The sequence below is a fragment of the Marmota marmota genome, unplaced genomic scaffold (genome assembly GCF_001458135.2).
Source record: "Marmota marmota marmota unplaced genomic scaffold, marMar, whole genome shotgun sequence".
NCBI classification, from domain to species: Eukaryota; Metazoa; Chordata; class Mammalia; order Rodentia; family Sciuridae; genus Marmota; species Marmota marmota.
Window position 1 is genome coordinate 1,255,821 of NW_026000080.1, and position 8,324 is coordinate 1,264,144.

The 8,324-nt window shown below is 36.1% G+C and overlaps 1 long non-coding RNA gene across 2 annotated transcripts in view; it reads right to left on the bottom strand.

Moving 5' to 3' along the window:
- The window catches only part of LOC125620327, a 174,894-nt gene that overhangs the window by 163,389 nt on the left and 3,181 nt on the right, over window positions 1–8,324 (bottom strand). For both annotated transcript variants that reach the window (XR_007351927.1, XR_007351928.1), the window contains exon 2: window positions 7,398–7,462. This is a non-coding gene — a long non-coding RNA (uncharacterized LOC125620327). The remainder of the gene's footprint in view (window positions 1–7,397; window positions 7,463–8,324) is intronic.

Sequence of the window (8,324 nt, forward strand, 5' to 3'; positions counted from 1 at the left end):
TTCTGCAGAGGATGGTCTCTCTCTCACACACCTGTGAACACACAGATAAGCAGGCTGGTGCATAAAAACTCTTTTATTAAAGGGTAAGATATGTCAGAGACACAGCCATGTGGGGTTGTGGGCTCCCATCCCAGAACAGCTTCCTTTATTCTTTTCGTTCAACTACGTGTATAGTAAAGAGTCATTTTTAATGTTTAATTTTTTACAACTGTTAAGTTCTATGATAAAATGAGATACTACAAAATCGATCTTAAGAGCAAAATAGAGCAGAATAAGAAGCCCCAGCTGACATAAGCCATGTTTTTTAGCAGTATAACAAAAAATGGAGCCCCAGTTTTGAGACAAGCCCTTGTTTATAAGTGGACAGAAATTAGAACTAGAATTCTAGTCGTGTGAGAAAGGATCAGTAGGAGTGGTGGGTGCAATTTTTAAGAATTATGTTAGCCAATGACAATTTTGCATTTAGATAATGTGTTATCATGGAGAACCAGAATGAGTTAGGACAGGAAGATGAGAGGAAGAAAGGCAGGAAATATATGATAAGAAATACCCACAGAGCAGTTAGTTAAGGCATCAAGATTTCTGGGGTTCTATAGTAGTCAATAAATTCCTATTGAAAAGTCAGGTGATTATTTTGATGGACTTAACATGTGTAATGTGTCATACATCATGTTTAGAGTGGGAAGAGGCAGTGTTCCCTGGCCTTGGAGCCCTTCAAAGCTAAATTGCGCCTGGTATTACCTTAACACATGGCTTTTGAGGGGCGGGGGCAGCTTCAGAACTGTGCCAACCAGCTGATTTCAACATTTTTGGAATCCTTTCCCCAGCCTTTCTACCAGTGCTCCCACAGTGCTTTCTTATGTTGCAAGTAGAACGTTTGGCTAATCATACTAGTTTTGTTTCCATCCCTACAACTTGTCTATAGACTCATGACTTCCTGCAACAAGGTAGGGTATGCAAAACACCAAGCTTAGAGTCAGGGCACATAGTGAATAAAAGAAAACTTCCTCAACCTACAAGAGATATATTACATATAAAATGATTCTATATATGTATATATATGCATATATATGTGTTTATATGTATTATATAATATTTACCATATATATTCATATTTAATGGTAAAAGACAAAAAGCTCCCCTCTCTGAGACCAGGAGCAAGACAAGGATTTCCACTCTTTTCTTCTGTTTAACATTATATTAGAGATGCTAGCCAGAGAAATTAGCCAAGAAAACAAAATAAAAGTCATCCAATTTTAAAAAGAGAATATAAAACAACATCTGTTTAAATATGGCATAATCCTATATGCAGAATATCCCAAAGAACAATAAAATCACTGTTAGAACTAATAAATAAATTCAGTAGAGTGGCAAGATACAAGAAAAATATTCAAAAGGAACAATTTTTACTTCTCTGTACTAGCGATGATCATTCCAAGAATAAAATTAAGAAAACTACTTATTTTAGTATGTATGAGAATAATACTCATCATTCAATTTAACAAAACAAATTTAAAACTTGTACACTGAAAAGTAGAACATAATATTGAAAGAAACTGAATTAAAAGATGCCTCATTTTCATTGATTAGAAGGCTTAATATGGTTAAGATGGCAATAATTCCCAAGTTAATCTGCAGATTTCACCACAATCTATTAAATCCATGTTGCCTTACTTGATAAGCTGATCAAAAATCAGAAACCTAGACTAAAAAAAGAACCATAAAAGGGAAATGCAAAGTTGAAGGACTCGTGTTTCCCAATTTCCAAAATTTACTACAAAGCTACTGCAATCAAGACAGCATGGTGCTGGGATAGGAATAGACACATAGATCAATGGAATAGAACCGAAAGTCCAGGAAGCAACCCTTAAATTTGTGGTAAATTCATTTTCAATAAGGGTGCCAAAACAGTTTAGTGGGAGAAAGAATAGTCTTTTCAACAAATGATTCTGGAAAAAATAAATATCCACATTTAAAAAAATGAAATTGGACCCTGACCTAACATCACACACAAAAATTAACCCAAATAAACCACAGACCCAAATGTAAAAGCTAAAACTGTAAAACTCTTTGAAGAAAACGTACATGTCAACCATTATAACTCTGGTTAAACAATAGTTTTTTAGATATTACTCCAAAAGAACAAATATAAAAAAAAATTAAACCGAACTTCAAATTAGTCAAAATTAAAAACCAAATTAGAAACATCTGTTCCTCAAAGGATACCTATGAGAAATTCAAAAGACAACCCACAGAATGGATAGAAATATTTGCAAAATGGATTTTTATCCAGAATATAGAGAACACTTACAACACAATAATAAAAAGGACAAATAAGCCAAATAATTTTAAAAAATGGGCCAAGGAAGTGATTAGATATTCTTCCAAAAAGCATAGGAAAAAATGTTCAATATCACACTTATTAGGTAAGTGTAAATCAGTCATGAGATACCGCTTTGTACTTGTTAAGATGGCAGTTCTCAGATAAATATTAGGATGTTTGCCAAGAATTTGGAGAAATTAGAACACTTAAACATCATTTTTTTGGAATGTAAAATGATTCAGCCTCTTTGGAAAATAATGTGTCGGTTTCTTAAAAAGTTAACATAAAGTCTCCATATGATCCAGCTATTCCATGTCTAGATAGACACTAAGTCAAATAAAAACATGCATGCACAGGCATTTCATGGCCAAAGTATTCATAATATCCCTAAAGCGGAAACAACAAAATGTCCCTCATAGAATGAAAGGATAAACAAATATGCACATAATGGAATATTATTCGGTCATAAAAAAAGAAGATACCACTGACACCTACTACAAAGTCAATGAATCTTGTATTCTAAGGTGAAAGCAGCCAAACACAAAAGGTCACATATTGCATGATTCCATTCATATGAAATGCCCAGAACAAGCAAATTGATAGAGAAAGTTAATTAGTAATAACCAGAGGATAGCAGGGGGAAAGAACAGGAATTATTCCCTTTGGGGCTCTGCAGTTCTTTGGGGGATGATGAAAATGTGCTTGGGATTGTGATCATGATTGCATAGTTTTATAAAATTATTTTAAAAACCCACTGAATTGAGTACTTAATTTAAAAATATGTATTAGTGCAGAAGGTAAAGGTAACAACCCAGATGGTGAAGATTTCTCTGTTAATTTATCTAGTAGATATTAATGAGATCCTACTACTTGCCTATCATGTGACCAAAAACCATTGTATTCTTTTTAATTCCAGCACTGATTTTTAAGTCCAGTGAAGTTGATGAATGTAAAATAGTAATGAGATGGTGACCAAGGAAACAGGTGGCATAGGGCACGATGAATATAAGACTTAGTGAACATGCTTCCCCTTTTCCATCTTCCTCCTGCACTTCTAGAAGGGTATACAAGCTGACATAGGAATATAAGAATGAGTACAATGTGAAAAGCGTTGCTGTAAACAAGGTGTTCCTGCAAAATAAAACAAAGAGTGACTAAATATGGGGTGAGTAACTCATAAGGGGTGGTTTTGCAGAGATGGAGTTGGGCTAAATTGACAGGTAAAGGAGTGAGGCTATGCAAGATGATCACCAATTGCTAAAAGAGAGTACAGAGATTCCATTAGTGAAAGAAGCTGAGCAGCAGGTAGGGAAGGACAAAGTGCATGGGATTAGATGTAAGCAATTTTATTTATTATTTAACAACACTCTTATCATATTCTTCTCTTAACAATTCTATGAGATAGGTGGTATTATTCTTTCTCTTACAGATAAACGAACGCATAGACAAGCTAAGGAACTTAGTCCAAGGTCAATTAGACCTTCTCCAAGGTCTACTCATGAGTGGTAAAGTTGGGATTTGAACCCAAATGACAGTCTAGTTTCAGGGCCCCTGTTTTTAATCACTCCACTAAGATGTCTACTAGGTACTCTTAAAAAAGTGAAAAGCCGATTACAAAAACAACAGGTAGCAACGATTCCATATATGTGCTGGTAGAGAGGCTGGGGTAAGGGTTCCAGAAATGGTGACACTGGCTGGCTGGTAGGTTCTAATGCTGGTCCTACACCAGCCACCCATTAAGGTAACATCAGGGACAATGTGTCCCTGGAGAGCTTTAGGAGCTCTGACCCCTGTGGGCTCTTGTGCTGTAGACAGTCTCTCCCCACTCTAAAAATGTTGCCCTTGAAGATAACTCCTTTAGGTATTGTTTAGGTACTGTATAAGTAACTTATTCTTGAATAATGCAAATTTTGCCATAATGCACAAATTGTTATGTGTGAATTAAAAATTTTCAGAATCTTGAAAATAAGGAAAGAAGAAAAGAAAAAATATTCTGAGGCAGGATCTAGAAATAAGTAGGTCTAGCACAAGGTGAATGCAGAGGTTGGTTTTTCATCTCAGTGTGTTCATCATTTGCTGTCTCCCAGTTCATAATACAGACTCACCCTGTTCTGAATGTTTCATTTTCAAGTATTCTTTGGATACTAATCACGTCCTTCCTTCCTCCTACCCAACCCAGTTGTCATTTACCTTACCAGATGCATATTCAGTTGTTCTAATCTGTGCCCAGAAGTCAGTCCCTTCAGACCAGTGATCAATTGTTTGCACATCTCTCAACTCCCACTAATTTATCTTTATCAGGTGGCTATGAAGGTGTTTGGAAATAAGGACAAAAGTTGAGGTGTGGTGTCACCCACGCCACTAGTCTCGCTCGTACCCTGTGATGGCACCCATATGTGTGATTGGAAGGGCTTAGAATGAAAGGGGAGGAACAGAGAATCTTTGATGTACTAAGTTCATTCTGATTTACAAACTATTATTTAAAACCCATGTGAAAAGTCCTTGTGAGATCCAGAGCATTATACACTTATCAGAGTTTTACCATGAAAGGGACAATTATTTCTTCTTTTAATTCTGTTTTTTAACTACAAAAGTAATCTTTCTTGCTGCAAAATAATTGAAAGTATACAGAAACAGTAAAACAAATCAATCTTCCCCCCTCCTTCTCCTACGTGGAATAGCTTTTTATCCATTTTCTACACCTTCTACCATGTATTCATAAGTTTTCAGCAACTGGGGTTACACTATCCACAGAAATTTGCAACTAACTTTCTTCACCTAACACCAAATCTTAGACTTTTGTATATGTCATTACAAATAGATACAACTCATGCTTTCTAACAGCCACATATTTTTCCATTCTCTTTGGTCTACTATAATTTACGTTATTATCTGATTAGTTTTCCTTTGCAGGTAGATTGTGGTGAGAGTTCTGAGAATTCTCATTTGCATTGTTTAAAATTTAATTTTCTTTTTTATAATTGCTGTTTCCACTAAGATCCAGTGTTCTCTAATTTTTTTTTTCAATCTTGATGCTTCTCTACAATGGGTTGGTTTTCCTCAATTGCTTAATTTCCCTTGGTTGTTGGATCATTCATATAAGTGATCTACATCTAATCAGGATGGTGTAAAATTTCTTTCAGATTTGTAGGGGTCCATTTCCCAATAATCTTATTCTTTAAGGTGGAGGATGGGCTCTGGACCTTGGATTGGTGCACAAAGAGCGTTAGGGACGAGAAGCCAACAGAATATTAGCAAGTGACCTAAATAAGAACTTAACATAGGTATGGAAAGTTCGATTCCTAGACACACCAGCTTTCCTGTCACTCTTCCTCAGTGTCTGATAGGGCAGACAACTGAACCTCAAGCTTCATTGTACTTGCCTGCTGTGCCTGTGCCACATACATGCTTTGTGTTGGCGAACCTGGAGAGATCATGCACTATACAGTGTTATCTCCCCTCCTCTTTCCTCTTGGTGTCAAAAGAAAAGTCACTATCCTCTGTGCTCTCTGTAGAAAGAATATGAAGGGAGAAAGATACTGTTTTCTCAGTTACTCTGAATTCTTCTGTGTGAGGGGTCTCCAGAGAGACAGAGGCAATGGGAAATGTATGCATATATATGAAAGGGGATTTATTGGGGTGTGGCTCACATGGTTATCAAGGCTGAGAAGTGCCATGACAAGTTATCTGCAGGCTGAAGCTCCTGTCAGGCTGGTAGTGTGGGCCATCCCAAATCTAAAAGCCTCAGACTGAGGCAGCTTGGTTCAGGAAGGTGTAATTCTCAAGTTAAGGCTGAAAGCCTGAGAACCCAGGTAGGAGACAACTGGTATGAGTCCTTGAATCCAAAGGCTGGAAAGCTTGAACTTTTGATGTCCATGAAAGGAGCTGAGTATGTCCCAACTCTGGGATGGAAGTGGGGGCAGAGAGGAAGGAAATCAATTCATCTTCTGTGTTATTCTGTCTGGGTCAAGGCCTATGGAATGGTACCTACCCACACTGAAGGTGGGTCTTCCTAGTCTACTCTTAGTTCATTGCTAGTTCTTCATAGTCTGCCTAGTCCACTCATGCCTACATGCTGACCTCTGGAAACACCCTCACACATACACCTGAAATAATGCTTTACCAGGCTTTCCTGGTAAAAGTGTCAAGGGTTACAGTGTTAAGGGTTTCCTTAACACTGTAAACTTGACAGCTAACATCAACCATCACACCTTCCTATAATTTATTTCTCTGATGTTTACCCCATTCCTATGTGAAAATTGTATTTATTTATTTATGTATTTATTTATTTATTTATTTGGTACTTTGGATTGAACCCAGGGGTGCTTAACTATGGAGCCACATCCCCAGCCCTTTTTTATTTTGAGACAGCATCTCATTAAGTTGCTGAGGCTGGCTCTGAATTTGTGATCCTCTTGCCTCAGCCTCCTGAGTCACTGAGATTGCAGGCTTGTGCCTGGCTCCTACTCCTCAGTTCTTGAAACTTCAGACCCTAAGCTTGATACCTCTTCAGATGGAAAAAAAACCACTTTTACCTCTTATATTTTAAGTTGTGGATTTCCTTGGTCAGTCCAATCCCATCTACTTTCTGACACGCAAGCTTCCCTCATTTTCTATCTGTTCCTGTTCCTGTTTTTATTTGTTTGTTTGTTGCACTAGCACTATTGGGCATATACACAGCAAGCCTTCGGTATCCATGGGTTCCTCATCTATAGATGCAACTAACAACAATTGGAAAACATCCCGGCCAAAAAGAATTTTCCTCTGTACTGAATATGTACAAATTTTCCTTGTCATTGTTGCCTAAGCAATATAGCATAGCAACTATTTTCATAGTGTTTATATTGTATTAGGTATTACAAGTAATCTGGAGATGACTTAACATATATGGAAGGATGTGTATAGTTGATATGCAAATTCTATTGCCATGTTATGTAAGGGGCTTGAGCCTCCACAGATTTTTGTGTCCAGAAGGCATGCTGTGGATATTAATAATGGCTACACACACACACACACACACACCCTTATATCTCATGCCCTAACTATGAGCAGGAAGGAAAGTAGAGTCACATACTGAGTCTTCCATTTTGAACCAGGCACTTGTGAGAAACACTCCTTGGAGAAAGACCTCTACCTGTGCTGAAAGTAAGAAATGGCAAAGAATGTTATAGGATATTGCTGTGCAATTTTCTATTCATCCTGTTTTCTGTCTGTTTTTATACTAAGCCATTAATCTGATTTTATGCAGTTTTTCTCTTCTTTTATATCTGCTGATATAAGCCCTCCTCATTTTTACTTTTTAGTTATCAGTGCTCTTTTTCTTCTTCTAGATGATCTTGATATAATTTTCCTTTATGGAAGTCATTTTATTAATTCTTGATTACACATGCAACTGGTCTTTCACATGTGACTATTTTAAAAAGTTATCATCATTTCAAACTATAAATATTTTAAGTTATAAGCTAGCTTTATAAAATATATGAAAATATTCCACAGATATTGAAACATGTAGTTATGAGACTATTATATAAGAAGGACTATAGGATATGCTAGAAATATTTTTTGAACTTATGTCATAAAAATTTGTACTTTATAATAAAGATGATTATAAATACAGATGGAATTTTGTTTAAAATGACAGGCATTTCAATATTAAAACTTCTTATCCAAAAATAGTACAAATTACTTCATGCATTTTCTTGTGTCGCTCGGTAAATTTTTTTTTCCCTTAAAGTCTCTGCATGTACTTTGTTAAGTTTGTTTCTAGGTATTTTATATATCTCTTTCCAAGAAAGAATTAGATATCTGTTTGCCATAATTTCTAATTTTTTAGTTAAATATATAGTAAAATTATCAAGGAAATTTATCCTAATTTGAATATGTTTATTGGTTTGTGAGTGTGTGTGTGTGTTTTCTAGGTAGGAATTTACAGATGAATAAGTTTTCTGTTTCAATATTTAACTCCTTCATTTCTTTTCCTTGGTCTTTGTCCCTCTCCTCC